The following is a 21,384-nucleotide window of genomic DNA, read 5'->3' on the forward strand; positions in this document are numbered from 1 at the left end:
ATCAAAAATGAAAGAGTGTTATTAGCAAACTTTTCCGTTGCTTTCGAAAAATGACTAGCTGGAACACAAAAGTGTATACTTATTCAGAAAGACTTAAATTCTGGAAACCTTTTAGCTCTATTAAACCATATATGGATTAAAACCATGGAGTAAACGAAATTATGATGGCATATTTGCTCTTTTTGTTTCTTTCTTTTTGCCTTTAACTGATATTTTTGCAAAATGCTACATTTTAAACTTCTACTGGTGGAGATCTTTGGTTATACTCCATTCTCAAGGCAAAAAAATAACTCTCATTGCCTTAGGAACCCGAGCTAAACTTTTATAGACGAGAGCAGAGAAATTCAAGTTTGGGCTGGCACAAGTGCCATTATAGCACCATAAACTTAGTGACTTGCATATTTACTGTTTTTGTGAACAAAGTAAGTTAGGAGGTAAATAACTGTGCATATCATATTCTTGGATTCTTTTTCTACCTGCTTTCTTTTTTTAAAGACTATATTTACCTAGTAAGCCACACTGTAAGAGCTCTTTCCCTCATGAACCATAAATTGTTCTCAAAAGAAAGTCTGCATTTCGAAATATTACATATGAGAATGCTGACTGATATTTTTCATTATTAGTACCATAATTAATACTGAGCTCCTCCAATGAGTAATAGTGTTATTAAGTGTACAAGATAATAGAACAGGTAATAGAACAGTTAATAAAACTTTATAGATTTACATTCTCTAAACTTTGCCGTGCAGTTTAATTTCAGTTTTAATTTATTTTTATTTTATAATCTTTATGACTCTTCTCCCGTATATTGTTTTTTGAATTTCTTGTTTCATAAAATTTGTACGGAAAAAAAGGAATTTCAATTATCGGATTTCTATTGGTTCGATTTTAATGAAATTTGGCATGGATCAACAAATATGTTTAAAAGGACCAAATATAAAAGTCTGTCTCCTGGGAACCCCTATTTTACAGACGGATGGATAGTAGTTGTATGCGTTGTTGTAGTAGTAGGTTTTAAGGAGCATCAGCAACTAACGTCGTATTAGGTTATTGCGTATATACTGGCTATAAATTGCGTGTGTTCCGTGGTCGATCTTCTGTTTGCTGGAAGAAAACCCCGAATTTCCAGGAGAACAGAAACTCTGGTTTTACGGTCTCATGCTACCCTCATCTGAGACCGGCTAACTCAGCCACGTTGTGAAAAAGGCCCATAAAAATTCCTCGTCATCGGCGGGCCTCCAACTCGGATCTTTTCCACCCAATGTGGGAAGGAAGGCGATTCTACTGACTGTGCTTCCCACGAATGCGAGCGGACGGACATGGTAAAGGCTCCCGTCGATGACGCGAGGAATTTTAATGGGCTTTTTTTCACTCCGTGGCTGAGTTAGTCGGTCTCAGGCGTGGAAAGCAAGGTTTCCCCCTCAGAAAATGGGGGTTTTCGTCCAGCAAAATAGACAAATCGACCATAGAACATACGCAATTAACAGACATAAGACACACAGCACGGCAGATGAATTTATCTATTCGGGTAACCTAATATAATAATTTTTTTTTGGACATGGTGAAGGCAATCGGCGCATATGCATATATGAATGCGCCTTAACAAATGCATATCAGAACGGTGTGTAATAGAGATGCCAGTGGTCACTGTTCAGGCCGAGTTATATATATATATATATATATATCCGCGCTAAGAACTATAAAAAAATTCCTGTGTTAAAATAAGTCAGATAAATATGTTAAAGCACCCAAAATAAAACACAAATGAGAATTCTGAGAATATGGGTAAAATAAGCAATATAATAGCATGATTAAGAATAACGTGTTTGGTAGCATTGGTTACAGTATAAGTACACTCTTACATCCTAAGTTGACACCAGAGTAAAGCCAGTCTTACCAGTTTGTACCTGTTTTATGTAATACTGCAACATTAATAAATACTAAAAACAGTTAGGGCCAAATACAGAAAGCTGAGGGATTCCACCGGTAATATTAATCCACGAGGAGCCCACCCATTCATAACCACTCTCCACGTTCCACCACTCAATCACCCATTTATACATAGCAGCAACTTGCTCTTGATGTTCCACTGCTCCAATCTGTACTCACCGAATAGTGCAAAAAGCTTTACTCAGATCTAAGTATATGATGTCAGCGTTTCCTGAACCTTGCTCTGTATCTATTATGTAAATCCCCAGATCGCCTATTCTTAATATACCAAGTGAATATCACCATTTTGCCTTTAAGAGGTGAAAACTGTTCTTTACATCATTAACGTTTTCCCTGCCAGACGTACCCATTCCATTCCTGTTCCACTTGTCCGTTTTGCACAATAGCACAATAGCGTATTTCCCCTGATAATGGAGTCGCCAACGGTGGCTACTTCTTGTGGGACTAGCACTTTCTGCCATTGGCTGTTCCTCTAAGGGCACAAATCGCTGTCTGATTCACGAGGCTAGTCTCTAGCCTTGAACTGGGTTTATGACTGATTGATAGGTTCCTCGCTCCTTTGAGAGTATCAACCGTTTTCTTCAAGCTCTTATTTACCTCTGGCAGGAGCTACCAACGGCAGCTCTCTCCTGGTCCAAAGCATTTTCACTACGCTGATCATTTTGATTTGTTGCTCCATTCTAAGACATGATTTAAATTAAAAATGCCACACTAAAATAACAGATATATATATATATATATATATATAAGGCCACATTATTCCCTTTTTATATTACGTTACGTTTAATACAATCATATAGTTATGTTATAAAATCACGTTCATACTGTTCCTAATTTATAGACTTAATAAAACACTTGTAATATTAATTAACACTTAAGAATTACATAAAAGAATATTAAACGCAATTCTGATAAAGTATGTCTAACTACAGTACAAAATAGAAACAAGAAGATAAATAATTATTAAGTAATGAAAGAGTCTCCTTAACAAAGTTGAAAACTGACTAACGCATGCGTAATTTAAATTAGGATCTATACATTTTTATGGAAGAACTGGCACAATAAACATCAGGCATTTTTTTCTATTCTGTTTATTTTATATCTGTACTTACGTAAAAGTGACGTCACTCTCGAGATCGATGTGTTTTTCGTTGACCTTGGGACAGAATGCAGTGTTTTTAAACATGGCTGAGAACGCGTTAGGTTCACCTTCAACGACGCAATCTGAAAGGTCTCTGTTTCTCAGAAACAAAATGCGAAACTGTTGATGAGCAGTCTCGGAATATCATAGTGATCTAATAAGAGCATAATAACGAAGATCAAGGAGGGATCACCTCCTTTACATATTGGATATTTTTTCTGCTTGAATAATCTATGTATTGCGATGGATATTAATGGACAAATTGGAATTTCAGTGAATAAAGTTGTTTGCCATAAAATTAATTGTTTTTAATTGTTATTCTAGTGCACTAGCAGAAATCTTAAGTCAAATATTTATGAGGTACTACCAAAAAGTTATTAGAATATATTTAAAAACAAAGATTCGTTTCATTTACCTTATTTAGCTTCATGTCCTTTTCAAAGTACAACGAGCTCCAGCGAATCTGTTATCGTTGGAAGCATCTCATCTCTGAAATTATTTTATTTTCTCTTTATTTGTTTATTTTTCGTAATACCGTCAGCTACCTACCCCTTGTACATTTTGCGTAAGCTCTAAAATATCGTAAAATCTCTTTTATTTTGAGCTTCAGTTTTTATCTTGGCATGCAAGAAGTCTCAAGGATAAGGTCCAGTGAGTGACTGGACCTTATCCTTGAGTAACGGACAGACAAGCGTTTCTTTTGACAAAAGAAACTTCACCACGTGAAATGTTAATTATTTCATTGGCATGAAATAAAAAATTGATATAATTACACCAAACCAGCTCCAGTAGCTAAATAAAATTGCTAGGCATCGGACTTACATGTATTGAAATTTGTCTTCAGTCCTTAATTTTAATAATAATAATACAATAGGAATAATATAGGAATTATAATGTATTGAGAAAAAATACAGGATAGAACTCGCCTTTGTAGATTGGTATCCTTTTGGTAAGGAATTAAACACGACATTATAGAATTGGTGTGTTGTTGCTGATTAGAAGGATTTGTTTTGATTTTATGATGTGGGATTATGTCTGAAATAATCTTAGTCATCTTCTTCTTCTTAGCCATTACTGTCCCACTGCTGGGCAAAGGCCTCTCCCAAAATGTTCCATCTTTTTCTGTCTCGCGCCGCGGTTGGTCAGTTTCCTCCTGCAAACTCCTTCAACTCGTCGCACCATTTCCTTTTTTGTCGACCTCTGTTTCTATGTCCTTCCAGTGGTATCCATTCAGTTACAGCTTTACTCCACCTATTATCTTCTTTTCTCATAATATGATCTGCCCATTTCCACTTTAGATGTTTTGCCTCCACTATAACGTCTTTCATACCAGTTCTTTTACGTAATTCCTCATTTTAACTCTATCTTTGCGTGACAGGCCCAACATACTTCTTTCCATTGCTCTTTGTCCTACTTGTAATTTTCTTTCTTGCGTCTTAGTAAGGGACCAAGTTTGTGCTCCATAAGTAAATATAGGATTTATGCATGTATTTAAGAGTTTTATTTTTAGACAAACCGGCAATTCTCCTTTCATATCCCAAGCATCCAGTATTTTTTCCAGCTGTTTTTCAATCTCATATTGGTCTCATGTGTCTGGCGATCGTGAAAAGATAGAATTTGCCCCAGATACGTGAATTGATTAACAAATTCGAGAGGTGTGTCGTTGAGATTTATAATTGGATACGTTGGCAATTTGTCATGATTTTTGTCTTTTCGAGATTGATGTCTAAGCCAGCAGTTGCACTATCCTTCCTTAATTCATCCAGCATTTCTTGAAATTCCTGTGCGCCTTCTGAGAACAAAACAATATAGTCAGCGAATCTTAGATGGCCTAGTTTCTTTCCCAAGATTCCTCTTTGTTTTCTCAGTTTAGGTTTCTGAAAATATACTGTAGTGTACCTGTAAATAGTTCGGTGAGATCGCGTCGCTTTGTTTAACCCCACTGTTAATCTGGAATTTCTCTCACAGTCTATCCAATTTTATTTGAGCTGAGCTATCCTTATAGATTTACTGTAGTAGGATGACGTATTTTGTTGAGATTCTTTGTTGCTGTAGGGCCTCGAAAAGTACTCTGTGGTTAACGGAGTCAAAAGTTTTAGTGTAATCAATGAAAGCCAGGTAAAGTGTTCTATTCCTGGTACTTCTCTATTATTCGATTTAAAGTGTGTAGGTGGTCGGCCACTGAAAAAGCCTTTTTTTGAACCCAGCTTGCTCCACAGGTTGAATCTCATCCAGCAAGCAGGAATACGTTCTTGAATTATTTTGATAAATACTCTATAATTTTGCGAAATCACGCTGCTAGGGCGGTAATTGGTGATATCTGATTCAATGCCTTTCTTGTGGAGAAGTATTATGTGAGACATTAGCCACTGTCCTGGTAAGATATTTGTTTCCAGTATTTTATTGTAAAGGGTTTTAAATGTGGAAGTATTTCTTTATATCCAGATTTTATTATTTCCGCTGCCATCTAGACCCGGACTTTTATTGTTTTTTACATTCCTTAGCTGTATTTCCATCTCTGTTATTGGTAAAACTTCAACATCTCTTACTTCTTTTGAGTGATAATTTTAGTGAACATCAGCCTTAACACTGGACGTCTCGTCATAGTGCAGTTTCTTGTAAAATTTCATAGCTATTTCAATAACTGCATTTCTTCCTATTTGAGCAACACCATTTTCGTTTCGTAGGCAATAAATCCATTTTCTGCTTGGTGCTGCACCTCTTATTGCCCATTTTGAAGAAGCATTATTTTCAAGTGTCTCTCGTATCCTTTCAGCATTTATTCTGCATGTGAAGTTCCTTGTAGTTCTCTTGGTTAATTTGTCCATTTCAATGTATTCTATTTTCTGTCTCTCACTCGCAGATCTGTTTGTCTTGAGAGTTTCTCTTTTCTTGATCATATCCGAATATCTTAGTCATAAATAAACCCAAATGTTAGAGCATTTCAATATGGTTTCCAGCACTTTCTTCCAGTAGCAGGTTATGGAGTTTAGAGAGGTAAATACTCATGGGGTAATCACTTTGAAGTTGTGCAAATAATACAGATTGCCTGTTGATGAATACAGTGATAATTTGGAAAGTTAAGGGCAGCCTGTATAGTTTGGTTTGAATTTTATCGCTCAGTCTTGGCTATAATGTAGGCTTAAAACTTATCTGATATTCTTCCCCTCTAATCCATTGTATTATTAATTAATAACTGTTCGGTTAACAGTTATTAATTAAACTGATAACCAGATATTCTGTTATTTGAACAGAATATCATGGACATATCTATCTATAAATATGAGCCACCAAATAGAGGGACGAGGAGAATTCGCCATTATACGAGGAGTACTTTCAATCACGTAGACTTTAGCAATATGTCTGAGAACAGAAATTTCTGGACCGAATTTTACAGGAGATAAAACCTAGGTACACTTCTCTTCTGAATTAAAACAAGCATCCGTAACGTGGAAACATCCTGGATATCTCATTGACCAAATATTCAGTAATATACATTAAACATTTTTTTAACCAAACTAATACATTCAAATAAGAGAAGCGACGGTTCATCATATAAGAATATGGCCTTATAGGTATCATACCGTTTATAATTACCACTCTTCCACACAAGGCAAAGGCCTATGTTCGAATCCCATCAGTGGGCCTTTTTTTTCACAACGTGGCTGAGTTAGTTGGTCTCAGGCGAGAGTTTATGATTGTTTTTTTTTCATCCAGCAAACAGAAAAATCGGCCATAAAGTAAATGCAATTTACAGACACAATATACTGCCTCTTCATAGCCTTAGTTGCCTTGACCTTTAACACACACACACATACTGGGGAAATGAAAAATTGTCCACTCGTTTTCAACGATCAGTTATTTTTATCACGAAGCTGCCTTGTCCTCTAATTTTCCACTCTTACTAATTTTGCCTATTGTTGATACGCAAACTATTAATAGATAGTGTACATTTAAAAAATAAATAATAAATTTGAATGTCCACAGGTAGTTTTTGAATCCCCTGCCTTCATTACTAAATCATACTTCCATAATGAACAGATAATGGCGAAGTCGATATTTATATTTTTGTTTCTCACATAGGGAAAGCATGATTATCTTTTACAAATAACTCGAATATTTAAGGCAGAATTAAATACAATATGACTTCAATAAACACGCACACATCATTGTATGTTTTACTTTTAATCTACAAGGAAGTATAAGGAATTATAATATAGATTAATGATATTAATCTCTGTATTGTGTATTAATCTGCATTATTAATATAGATTTTTCTTAGGATTCTATATATTAAATTTTATGAATATTATGAACAGTAAAGATGTGCAATGCAAGATCTATACAAGTATTAAATATATTACAATTTCTGCCTAATTGCTAATCAGTTTGAATTTTATGAACGACACTGTTGTAGAGAGAGAGAATGATTACACAGGGTGTTTTATAACGAGGACCATACTTTCAGAACCTAAACACAATGATAACAGTTTGGATAAACATGTGTCTGATGTTATAATAGAGTTTTGGGAGCATCAGTGACTAAGGCCATATTGCTCCGAGTATACTGTAAATTGCTTGGCTTGTGTTCTGTGGTCGAGTTTTCTGTTTGCTGGACGAAAAACCAGAATTTCCGGGAGAAAAACCATGCTACCCTCATCTGAGACCAACTACCTCAGCCACGTTGTGAAAAGGCCCATACAAATTCCTCACGTCATCGACAGGACTCGAACTCAGGTCTTTTACACCCGATGTGGGGAGGATGGCGATTCTACCAACTGTGCTACTCACGAGGGCACATGTGCTTGAATCTGAACAGTCACGGAGGGCTAAGGCTGTTTGAATTAAAAAAAAAAAAAAATGACTGGAGTTGTGAATGGTAAAAATTAAGAATAAGAACTAATTTTTTGCAGTTCCCGGTGTTCATTGACTGGTCTTGGATTATTATTATTCGCCGATTAAAGTGGTCTGTAACTTTCTGTAGGATTCGGTTGAGTCTCTGCTTCGGTATGGTGTGGGTCTTTGTGGGGTCCACGCCCTCGAATTCTGCTAGGGCCCTCTTCTATTCTGGATATCGTGATCTCGTTTGTTTCCACTTCTTCTGCACTGGGTTGTAGTTCTTTTACTTGCTGTTCCTCCTCTTGTTATTCTTCGGGTGTTTCGGTATTCTTTGTTCTTTGTAGTTCGTCGTTGATATCTTTCTTGATTTTTTCCAAGACAGCATGAGCTATCAGGTTCTTCTTAACGATGGTCCGTGTCTGGGCTGCTATTTGCTCTTCTCTGACCTGAACAGTCGTGAACCGTTCCATTTGGTGTCTAAGAGTTTCGTCCTGTACATTGTCGTGTGGATTTCGAGCTTCGTTACTTCAAAGTATGCTCGCATTTGAATATATTATTATTCTTTTATTATTATTTATTCAAGTAAAGGAAAAGGAAAGGTTACATCCACTCCTAGACAGCAAAACATTGCTAGGAGGGTAAACATAACTATAACAGATTAACAATATATATATAACGGATACAGATCAAATAAATTATAGCAGCTAAGACAATATTCGAGATAAATGTTCTAAATAAATTCCGCATTCCTCGAAGCACTGTGCGGGAGAGCGGGAAAGTTGTAGAAAGCTGTCCGGAACTGGAAGGGGAGCGCAGTTTGTCCTCACAGAAACCTACAGAGAGCGAAGGAGAACTGAAACGTCTAAAATTCAAACATTGAGTAGGTGTCCGAAAGGACTTTGTCCACGCCAAACGCTTCAGGGTTAATATTTAGGTCGTTCAGGAGACCAATCGTGTTTGCTGGAAACATATGACTGAGCGAGCTGATTTGGTTGAGGGCTGGTCGGATCTTAGACGTTTGGTGATTTTTGTTCTTCTGCTATCTTTTGGTAGAATGATGAGCCTGTCGATGATGGGAGCATCTAGTCTACCTGAAATAAGCTTGGAGAGGGTAATTATATTGCGAGTAGTGATTATTTGTTTCCAAGGGGTCATTCCATTCAGCGAATGCAGTATAGCCCTAGAGATAGTAAGGGGATGTCCTGAAGACCTGTTGAGGGATTGTAGCAGCCAATATTTAAGCCCCAAGAACTGCTGCAGGTAGGTTGGAGGAGCGGAGGACCAGATTTCCGACGCGTAGAGAACCACGGGTACAACACAAGTTTCGACAAATCTAGATATTAGTTTCTTATTGCCGTAACCAACCAGTTCCTGTCGAGCAGACCAAAGGGCTGCATAGAATTTGTTCCTTGCTTCCTTGAAGTGCTCCAGAAAAGACAAGATTCGAATCACACACCAAACCGAGGTCCCTGTGGGAGTTGACATGCTTTATTTGATGTCCATTTATAGAGACGTGCATTGGGATTATTCTTTTCCTCTTTGTGAAGGTCATCCGAGCAGATTTTTCGGCATTTAGCTCGAGTCCAATGTAATGCAGAAAGGTGTTTATCTATTTATTTGTTTTATTGCAGCTCTTTGGACTGAGAGCGCTTGTTCTGGCTGATCCGAATGAATGAAGAGCTTCAAATCATCGGCGTAAGAGATCATGTTTTTGAAATTTGCCAGAAGAGGTTCCAAAGCAGCTGCAAACAGTGCTGCTGACAGAACGCCACCTTGTGGAACCCCTCTGCAGACAGTAAAGGAACGGGAGAGACCATTGTGCTCTACAAGGAGCCATCTTTCCTGCAAAATTTTATTGAGTACGGAGGTTATCTGAGATCCTGAAGTAGTTATTTTCAGGATGTTAAGTAAGGATGTGATGGAAATCCTGTCATATGCAGATTTAACGTCCAGAAAAATTATGTCGTGCTGAGTTCGAGAATTCAAAGCTTCCTGTATGTGAAAGAGAGTTTGAAGGAGATTGGCGATAGTAGATCTTCCAGGGACCACAGTGTGAAGGTGATGAAGTCTGTGATGGAAACAGTGCTTCATAAGTTGAGTAAGGATTACCTTTTCAAAAACTTTAAGGAGCGAAGAGCCCACTGAAATAGGACGAAAATCCTTCGCAGTTTTTGGCCTCGAATTCTTCGGAATGGGCTTGACGCAGTAGTGCATCTAAATCTGGGTCACTGTCGAGGTTTGTAAAATTTCATTAAAGATATGTAAAAGAGCATCAACGATGAAGACACTGGATATTTTAACGATAAACAAGGGAAATCCATCAGGTCCGACAGTAGCTTTGTTCGGTAACTCGTTTTCATTTCGATTACGTATTTCATGCGTTGGCTTTCCTTCCTTCCTTTCTTTCTGAGTGATCACTAGTGCAGGTGCACAGGAAGCACTTCCAGTTGGTTTGGCTGGATGGTCTTGCTTTTCCCATGTAGTAACCACATGGGGAGAGCACCACTTGTTCCACTGTCTTCCTCGGGAGACTGTCTCTGATTTTTCGGACCGACCCCTCTGCCTAAAGCCTGAACGCAAGTAATTTTACCCTGCATTACTCGAGCGATATGTTCAATATTTCTACTTTTCACTTTCATCCAGCTATGGAGTGCACCTGTTTCGCTTTGGCTTTTGCATCCAGTGGCGAATGTTAGTTATTGGGAGCGGAACCAGATGGCGCGTGGCACTCTTTGCCTCAGCCATCACTGCGATAGCATCGAAGTAATGGCTGAGGAAAGTCCGATGAAGCGACTTGCGCGATTTTTCTGTAGCGTTTTTTTTTTTTTTTTTCGCTTCAGGATTCGAACTCTGATCCATGAATTGCTGCTCTGGTGTCTTTCGTGGGATCCTTGACGATGTATTTCCTGTATTTCCTCGTGTTGATTAACTAATCTTGGATTATTATTTTTTTTTGTTATAACATTTTTCCCTAATGGGGAGTTCTAACGCATGACAGGTAGTGGTACCAAGTGCATAGGATGGTTGTTATTATTATTATTATTATTTAAATTTTTTTCTCTTTTATGGGATTTTTTCCACCCCGTGACGGGTACTGGTACCGAGTGCATGGGGTGGTTGGTTGTGTTCGGTTACGGTTACTATTATTATTGTCATTTATTATTATTGTTATGCATTATTAACTATTATTATTGTAATATATTATTAACTAGTATTATTGTTATATATTATCATTGATTCTTGTTATGTATTATTAACTATTATTATTATTATTGTTGATATTATAACTACCTTTATAAAATCGCAAAAATACTATAGTCAAAATCAATTAGTTAGTTATTCCATTAATATTAGGATGTAAAGAAAACTCTGTTTTTACGAAGATCATTGTCTGAAAGAAAAGAGTGCCTTCTTAGCATTTACCTTATGGTCTGATTTAGATGGCTTAAAACATATAATATCTTCGAATTCTAGTTGGTTACAGCTCCTGTTTTAATTGAATAGATTTTTGCAGTTTTTTTTTTTTTATTTTGGTTTTTCTCAAGTTTTGTTGAAACGTGTCCCCAGTAATTATATTTCCAAAATTTCTACTGCATTTTAGGATACAAATAACTGAGAATAAGCGATTTTTATATTGTCTATACAGAAGTTAGGATAACATGAAATGAAACCGAAAAAAAAAGGAAGTGGACGGTTGCAAAACTAATCTGAACGTCTTAGCAATAAGCTCAAAGTTTTAGCAATAAATTAAAATACTATTACAAATAATAAATTATGCAACATAATCAGAAAAAAATAAAATGATTAAAACATATAGTAGTCTTTCATCTGAAGTCGTAGTAACTGGTTCTCTATAAATCTGCTGTCATGGTAAACACACTATCCAAATAATGAACATGGCATCTCACCTAATGAGCTTGGAATTAGAACAATAAATCTATCAGATATTGTGGTAATGATTCTACTACTGGAATGCAAATTTAGTTTTGTTATGTACGTTGTAAAATGTGAAACAACCTCCTAAATAATGATTCCTTCGCCTCCATAATAGCACCTCATCTGAATAATTAGTATCGCATTTAATCAAGCGAATATCTCTCAAGGAGGTACATTGCTTATTAATGATAAATCCCTTAAATAAATTGAGTCAGCTTATTACAAGTTAATTTTGAGGTCTCGGTGTGCCATCGACTTCAGAAAGAAAAATTATAAAAATTCTCTTTCGCCAAGCGAGTAACAAAATGAAAAATTAATTGTCCTTTTTATTAAATGTAATTTATTTTAATTAAATTAAAGACATAATTTACAAACGGATAAATGAACTTGAAGCGAAGGATTTTTTCTCTCTCTTAGATTTATTTAAACACTGGTTGCACATTATTTACTGTGTCAGAAGTGTACAATTAAGAACCTCTTGTTCTTAGCTCTGATTGATTCTAAATATAAATTAACTTCACTTTAATCTTTTGGGATTTGATATTGATTATGCGTCAGAACCTAAAGCTGTATACAGTAACGCGCAAAGCCTTCTCAGAATTTGCTATGAGTGACCACAGACAACACGTATTGTTTCAATCCCCCTGTAATGATTCTTTCTCTGTAGAGCACAGCCATCAGGCAGGAAAGCTACAGTTAAAACGTCACATTATAATTTACATCGATATAACTCACCGACAAGTAACAGAATTAGGCCTACCTTTTTCTGCTCTTGGCTATATCTTCTAGTACGAGCGCCTTATTAATTTTTACAAGGCCCCGCATCAACTTAAAGAGGGGAACTCTTTGAAAGCATCCAGATATCGTTTGTTGTCGCCATTTACCGTTCGTTCAGCCATCTGCCTTTCTGCTGAATGGCACAGAGCACCAAGAGAAGCGAAAGGGGAAGGGGGGGGGAGAGAGAGAAAGGAGGCCTCGTGCCTAGCGGTCGCTCCGCACTCCTACACCGCGATCGATTCGAGTACAATTACACAAAGCTGAAGTGCGCGTGCGCCGAAACGTCGACTGCATTGTCTAGCAGACGTGCTCTAAACTGTTAGGTACACGATTCTTCGTCTTGTAACATCGTCAACACCGAGTCATTATTACTATTATTATATTAACAGTTAATACACGCGCGTTAGCAAGAAGGCATGCGCCGTTTTTGTTTGTAAGTATACATAGGAGGCAAAAGTAGAGATGCTCTTTCTGAGTGCTATAGTGACTTCATCGGAACTTCGGGCCTTTGGTTGCTATGGTAACGTATTCTTCTGCCCGAGTTCCTCGAAGTGCCTTTTAAGATTTCAGAAATGGCCTCGCGTAATTTTGGAGGATTAATGTCGGTTCCAGTAGATATGGCAGATAGATTTTAGATGGGAGAAAGCACGTGATGTTAGGACGCAATCTTAAGAAAACATTGGTCGATCTTCGCGTAGAGAGAGAGAGAGAGAGACAGAGGAGAGAGGAAATGAGGTTATTATTCTAAACAAAGCTAATTGTCTCGTGGAAGAGAAAGGAAAAATAGCCATTAGTCAAATTAGATAAGAATTGGTTTTTTAATTAACAGAATCAGTGCAACATAATTGACTAAATTTATCATAATGCAATTAACGTGGCCCTGTCACGTGACTAGTTTGTATATCGTGATTGCAGTTCTCTGGCGAATGAATCCTAGACTGCTCCAGAATTTTATTTTCACGTTATCTAGTCGAGATCCCTCTGCTCATTTTTCAAACGTTAAAGATAATTAACATTAATTTCAAAGATCGGGTCTAAGAATATGGTAAAAATATATGAAGACAGTTTTATTAAAATGGCTTTTTGCTGTTGGAAGAGCGCTAAAGGAAGTGTTCTTTTTTTTGGAGAACCTTCATTTCCTTTTCTGAAAATATTTTCGTTACAAAAACAAGCATTCTATGGAAATTAGCACACGGGACAAAAATTAGTGCGACCTCTTTGAGTGGAAAGGAAACAGTTACTTGACTACATTTTGTCTCTTATTAAACATTATGGTTTCTGTGCGTAAATGCACGAAGAGAAGCTATCGTTGCATATTATTGCTTAATAGACTCGTTAAAGAAGAGTTTATGAGCAGCAGTGGAAAATTCATGCCAACCATAAACCATATTTCTCCTCAGTTGTATTAGAAAAAGAGATTTGACCTCATATAGGAGTCGAAAATGCCTGAGATTGAAACTGATTCGTGAATTTCCATCTACAATATCACATTTGTATTGAGAATTTTGAATAGAAAGCAGGGATTAGCCGGCAACAGTTTGAGAATTACAGGGAATTTCTCTATTTGGGAACCGTTTTATAATCGAGTGAAGGAGAGACGAATATTATATAAAATACAAATGTGGTTTTGATATTAGTCTTAGTATTCACCAAAATGGGCAAAGATGCCTCAGACTTTTGCTGCTCTAGCTAAAAAGTAATGAATAATATAAAATAGAAATACATAAATACGTAATAAAATAAACTACCTACTTGTTTCCCTCTTGACGTGCGTACCTATCCAGCTGACTCTGGAGGCTTCTCAAGCTGTCAGCCTCAACCACCCGTCGAGACAACTTATTCCAGTAATCAATAACAGTTTAGGAGGTAACGAGATACAGAGACCTCAGGGAAACTCTTAATATGGATTAGTGTACTATTACGGTGCATCCTAATTTAATTCGTAGTTTTAAATAATGCAAAACAGCGACAGTTTTTAGATTATCTAAAACTAGAACCTACAAAGTAAGTTTTTTATATATAAATAATATACAAAGCTGCTATAAAACATATTATCTTTGATATAATACCCAATTATTCACATGTCAATATGACATGTGATTAACTGGGTAATATTTTTCGTAACTGTAAGCAATTGGTTTTGTCACATATACTGTGTTGCCACTTTATTAGGTACACCCCCTGCTGTGTACACAAACGGTTTGTCCCACAACGTTGCAAGTCACATGACCACAGTTGTGGATATAAATGCAGCAGAACAATCGTTCTAGTAACAGTTAAGCGTACAAACTGTAGCAAGAATGTGGAAAAGGAGTGATCTAACGGACTTCGAACGTGGCATGATAGTAGGTGCAAGACGTTCTGGACAAAACATCTCTGAAACGGCAGTTCTCCTGAACTTTTCGCGCACCACAGTTTCAAGGGTGTATCGAGAATAGTGCAACGAACAGAAACATCCTCTCAACGGCACTCCTGTGGAAGAAAATAGCTTGTTGATGAGAGAGGTCAGAGGAGGATGGCTACAATTGTGCAAGCAAACAGACGGGCCACAATGTCGCACATCACGTCACAATACAACCTTGGTGTGCAGAACAAAATATCGCAATGGATCACTAGTCGCATTTTGTCACGAATGGGTTACAACAGCCGACGGCCACATCGCGTACCTTTGTTATCAATGAAGAACAAGAGAGCATGCCTCCTGTGCGCACAGTAACAACAGCACTGGACTATCGAGGATTGGAAAACAGTTGCTTGGTTTGACGAGTCGAAGTTCCTGATGCATCATGTTGATGGAAGGCTCAGAATTTGGCGAAAACAACGTGAATCCATGTACCCATCATGTCTGATGACTACTATGCAAGGTGGTGGGGACAGTGTTATGGTGTAGGGAATGTTTTCTTGGCACACATTGGGTCCATTGATACCATTCCCATAGATTCACGTCTGGATGCCACATCGTATCTAAACATCGTTGCTGACCAAGTGCATCCATTCATGTTGATAGTTTATCCTCAGTCAGATGGTTATTTCCAGTTACTTCCAGGATAATGCGCCGGTGCACAAAACCGGAATCACTATGGAATGGTTCCAGGGACATGACAATGATGTTTCTTTGCTGCACTGGCCCGCTCAGTCCACGGATCTCAATCCTTATGAACATCTTTGGGATGAGCTGGAAAGGGCTGTTCGCTGTAGGTCCACACCTTTGTCGAATCTCAAGGAACTGCGTGACACACTCATGTCTGCACTACATTTTCAACACCTTGTTCAGATGAATTCAGGCTGTTTTGAAGGCTAAAGGAGGCTCAACACGCTACTAGGTAGGTGTACCTAATAAAGTGGCAAGTACAGTGTATATATGTTAAGAGTGTGTGTGTTTGGCGAGAGATATATTCAAAGGAATATCAAATAACATTTTATTTTATAACAGATTTGTAGGTATTTCATGGTGATTTAATTTCCTATTGGGTTTTAGGCACATCAGCAACTGAGGCCATATTGCACCGTATATAATATGTGTATAAATTGCGCGTGTTTTTTGTCGATTTGCTGTTTTATGGACGAAAAGCTCGAGTTTCCAGGAGAAGAAAACATGCTACCTTCGCCTAGGACCGAACTCAGCAAGGTTATGGAAAAGGCTCATAAAAATTCCGCGTGTCATCGACGGGACTCGAACTCAGGTCTTGTCCACCCGGTGTGGGGTGGACGGTGCTTATACCATCTGTGCTCACGAGGGCCGTAAGGAATTAAAAAGATCTTGGGCGCTGCCAGTAAGCAGGCACAATCTTCATATTTTCTGTTAAAAAAAAAACTATCGTAGAAATATCACTCAAGAATTAGTGACAGTAGCATAGCATCCATAAATGCAGCAATAGGTAATGACGTTCCTGATAATGTTCCATAATAAACCCGTTGAAAACCCAAAACATCGTCTCTTTGCACCCATTCGTACATCATTCATCGATTAATACACTCTTCTCAATATTGTGCTAGTGTTCCTCTGACCATTTCTGACCACAAAAATCCTCGTTACTCAGGGGTGGACCGGCCCAGGTGGCTAGGCGTCGACCGCCGCGGGGGCCAATAGCGTTTGTAGCGTGTTACCGCTGCAAAAAAAAGGGAACAAAATTGTTAGGAGTCGCCAGGGGCCAACTACAACCAGTCCACTCCTGAGGGCACGCTGTTCACTTATGTTCAATTGGAAAGTTGAACAGACATGATTACACCTCCACTGTATAAAACTGATTGAGTGCACAACTGACGAATCACGTGTGATGACCTTTGGGGCCTGTTCTGACTTGGGATGTTCGTTTCACACACAAATTGCCTTTACTTTTTGTTCTACCCACTTGATGATGAGCTGATGAGCAAAAATATCTAGCATAAACGAAATTATTTTAGAAGAGTACCAAAACCGGTTTGGGAAGGGATGTGGAAGCCCCTCTTTAGAGGAAGCCAACAGCCGAAGTACTCTCGAAATTTAAAATGATAGCTGATGTATAGGTCTGATTAAAGCTGAAATTCTCTTCACTTGTTTAGAGCAGAAGTTCATCACTTTGCCTTCTGGCGATAGTACTTGCTTATGTCCATATTGGTGTGTTCCTTTTCACACTTGAGATGCGGACTGAAGAATAATCATGATACCAAAGTGGTGGCATCGGTATGCTGTTTATAAAGGAATGTAGTAATACATTTGCTTGTTATAATTGGTGCTGCTAACTCGCCACATCTATTACCGTTTCAGATTAATCCTGTCATGAGAATATTGCCTCTCTCTCTCTCTCTCTCTCTTTCGTCTTTAACATGAACATGTGACAAAACAAATTGCTTACAGTCACGCAACACGTGAATTACCTGCATTCGACTTTTAAATAAATATATCACAGCTTGACATGGACAGCTGGTCCACGCATTCTCAATACTTATACGTACTTCGCTAAACAGCTATCTTAATTAGGATTTTAAGTCGCCTATAATAGACTTGTTGTCAAAGCAACCGACAGAGAGAGGTAATTGCTTGGGGAATTGGCAACTTATCGAGATTGTGGATGATTTGTTTCTAGTAAGGGAGCTTCAGGAAATGTGATATATCAAAATATTTCATATCTGCTGGGAGACAGGTTTAATTTACCATTTGGCTCACCCTAGTTCACCTAGGTCCCTACAGTTGGCGATCTCCTAATTGCTGAAATGAAACTGAAATAATACATTACCCACAGATTATAAATTGAGCTTAGGACCCATTCGATAAACTAAATACACGATTAAATGGTCTCTTTACAATATTAGGATTGCGACGAAAGCAGTTATCTAAAAGGGAAATAGAATTAGTGACTTAAAACGGCAGACCATCTTAAAGTCACTTATTATAAACAGTTTTAAAATAAATATACTATGCACATGGGTTGGAGTCGTTTAAAATAGGGGCATAAAATATAGAGTCGCAAACAATTCAATTCTCCACAATGGTATTGTAGATCCGCGATGATGTCCATAGAGGCCAGCTTGTCATAGAACCACGACCAGCCACAAGGAAAGTGGTGTGAAGTCCAGGGGGAGAGCCAGGGAGAAGGTTTTTGAAATACTTGGGCAATATAATTTCTTGGGGATGAGGCCTTTTGGAGTGTCAGTCCACCTTGTTTGCCAATTCTGGAGACGGAACGTGGCAGGGCACTTTTTCTCTATCTTTGTGTCACTGGCAGAATTTATGGAATAGTTCAGGATGGTGGCCGGAAGTGCCTTGGAGAGGTAGTAATGCAATCCATGTTGAACGACCTCCAGTACAGAGGGAGAATGTCAGCCAAAACCTGGAGGATTTTTCCAAGTGCGGTTTGGTGCTCACTTTGCAAAAGGTGTCCGCGATGGTAACGAGAATGGAGTGTTGTATGGGAGCAAGTTTCTTCAGGTTGCAGATCAAGGTGATCTGGGAGTACCATACACCAGCAAAATACATAATGATGAATAAACATGGCATTGTGCAGAAGTGCCAGGGAATATCGATTGAATCCCCAGCTGCGTCTGATAATCCTGGCAACCATGGCTGTATAATTCCATACTTTAGAGTGGAGGTAAATCAGATATGGGTGGTACATTAGTTTTGAGTCCAGGATCAGTCCAAGGTATTTCTTCTCTTTGACGAGACGAATGGCGCACCCAGCTATCTTAATTTGAGGAGGCCTTGTGAGTTGGAGACTGCCTTTCAGCAGAATTGGCATTGGTTTATCTAGAGAGACTTATTTATTTTTTTTTATTGTTTTGTTTTTAGGAGCATTAGCAACTAAGGCCATATTGCTCGGCGATATGCGGTGGTCATTCCCTGACCTTTCCGCATCCTCCGTATTTGGTGGCGACGGGCTCGAACCCCGGTCTAATCAAGAAGCGTGTGCTACGCACTGCTGCTCCTTCCCACCTGGCTACGGAGGCGCCTCTAGAGAGATTTGAAGTTTGTGCATGCTTGCCCAATCCTGGAAGATGCTTATTGAATTGTTAGCGGCGGCTTCGAGAGAGGCTCTGGAGTCCTCACCTATGGTAACAATCAAGTATCTAGCAATAAATCGTTTCTAGCAGTATTATGGCTTTATTCTGGGGCTGATCGGGTGAGCCTGAAAGTAATAACCCTGTTGTCCGAGATGGTCCGGACAGCATTTAATAGCCACCCCGTGATTTTAGTGAATATGAATCTAGTCGCTGCGGTGATATCCATATCAGTCTCCCACAGGGTATTACTGAAAGCAAGGAGGTTATTAGGCCGACTGAGGATAATAAACATTGAAATGGCAAAGTAATTTTCCAAGTGCTGTCCATTATGAATGCCAGAGCCATCATCAGTTCTGCTGTGCCAGGTCGGGGACTTGCATCTGACATTTGCACTGAGAAGAATTTTTCCATTGGGTAGAAAGATCTGGACGGTTTGAAGATATTAAGTAGCTGGAGCGATGTCTTCGCCCAGACAGCAGTACATAGAGATGATACGAAGAGAGCCCATAGGACCAATGATCTGGGCACAAACCTACCTAATAGTGAGAATTAATTTTTGTTACTGAAATGATGGGACCCGGACAATAACGGCTACCCAGGGTGTATTCGCTTCAACCTGAGTGATTCTGTATATAAGGGGAAGAGGTGGTGGTGGTAAACACATGTGGAGGTTGCCATGTTCTTCAGTGTGTCCAAAAGTAGCATCTCAAGGCTTTGTAAGCAATTTCAGGAGGAAAAAAAACTGTCATATAAGGGCCATCCAAGAACTGTCTTATATGCCTATGCGTATTACGTCCATAAATTCATGTGTTCTCTGCTTTATTTGCCTGTTTTTCTGGACGAAAAACCCAAGTTTCCGAGATGAGGCATTCTTGCTCTACATGTCCGAGGCCGACTTACTCAGCCACGGAGTGAAAAGGCCCAACCATAAAAGTTCCTTGTGTCGTCGACGGAATTCGAATGTGAGTCTTTTCCAGCCGGTGTGGAAGGACGGTGATTATAAACTCATGAAAGGTGAAGGCTGCCCACTGGCAAAAATCGAAAGGCAACCAAAATCTCACCTTAACAGCCAAACTGAAAGGCTAAACGTTTGTGCATCAAATTTTGTATGGTTTTTGTCAGAGCGTTCACTCATTACAGGTCGTACGGTACCAAGGTACTGCCTATCTCGGTACTGTACTGAAAACCCTTGAGAAATACTGCATACCTTGATACTGTACCGTATTACCGCATTTCTCAAGCTTAAATAAATGGGGCTATTTGCTATGAAAACTGTGATTTGCGCCCCTGTAATCCATTACCACAAGTCTTCCGTTTATTATGTACTCCATAATAAATGAATTCACTCAGAGCATCGCAAAAAAGAAAAAAAAAGTAAACTCCAGCCATTATCAACCCACTGCAGGATGGAAGCCTCCTCAGTGACTCATGTTGAGGTTAAAGGAATGGACCATAATTTGTCACGCTAGTCTAGCGCGGGTTGGCAGATCGACCGTATTTAGCAGTTAGGGGCTTGAACCGCGGTCTACTCAAAGAGCGTGTGTTATTGCACTTCCGCTCCTGACCACTCGGCTACGGAGACAGCACGGTTTATGAGACATTGAATAATTAAGTCAAGTTCTCTGCTGAAGCAAGAATGGTGATTCTTGCAGAAGGCACATCTAGAGAGCGCAGCACACCTTATGAGCTCTCCAAGAAATGGGAAAAGACAGTTTTACTGGTGGAGAATAAAGGTGCAAGAAGGCATCACCGTTAATGGCCACAGGACCATTCGTATCTTCGAAGTGTAACTTTGAATGCTTTACTGGTATAGAAAGTAAATATTAGATTCTCATGGTCTCTTCCAGGGTACGATTGGTTCGATTGGTTCTCGCTTCCTTTCTGTGACCATAGCACACTTCTCCTTTGGGTTCATTTGACGGATGAATTTCTGGAAAGCAAACACCTTGCCAGATCCCCGGATTTGAGCCTTATATTGTAAGTCTCCACCCTGTCCCCTAAAATAATATGTAAGCTGAAAGTGTCCCTCAGAGAGGAATTGGTTTTATTTCCTACTGAGTTCCCGAATAACTCTTTTGGCAGCATGAGGTATGACTGTGACAGATATATAACAGTGATTAGCTTTAGGTTAGGGGTTATGTTGGGTGTGTGTTAAGCACAAAAGCAACACTAAGGCTATGAGGCGTCGGCATATTGTCTGTAATTGCATATATTGTTGGGTCGGTTTTGTTTGATGGACAAAAACTCCGAGTTTTAAGAAA

The 21,384-nt window shown here is 38.7% G+C and overlaps 1 protein-coding gene across 1 annotated transcript in view; it reads right to left on the reverse strand.

Annotated features, from left to right (window-relative positions):
* The window catches only part of LOC150078092 (beta-1,4-glucuronyltransferase 1-like), a 57,013-nt gene extending 44,209 nt beyond the window's left edge, over window positions 1–12,804 (reverse strand). Inside the window, exon 1 of the mRNA XM_090384256.1 lies at window positions 12,627–12,804. The gene's annotated coding sequence lies outside the window, so the exon portion shown is untranslated. The remainder of the gene's footprint in view (window positions 1–12,626) is intronic.
* Between the last annotated feature and the right edge of the window lie 8,580 nt (window positions 12,805–21,384).

Source organism: Mastigoproctus giganteus, chromosome 11, assembly GCF_048544385.1.
Source record: "Mastigoproctus giganteus isolate SK-2022 chromosome 11, ASM4854438v1, whole genome shotgun sequence".
Classification (NCBI taxonomy): domain Eukaryota; kingdom Metazoa; phylum Arthropoda; class Arachnida; order Uropygi; family Thelyphonidae; genus Mastigoproctus; species Mastigoproctus giganteus.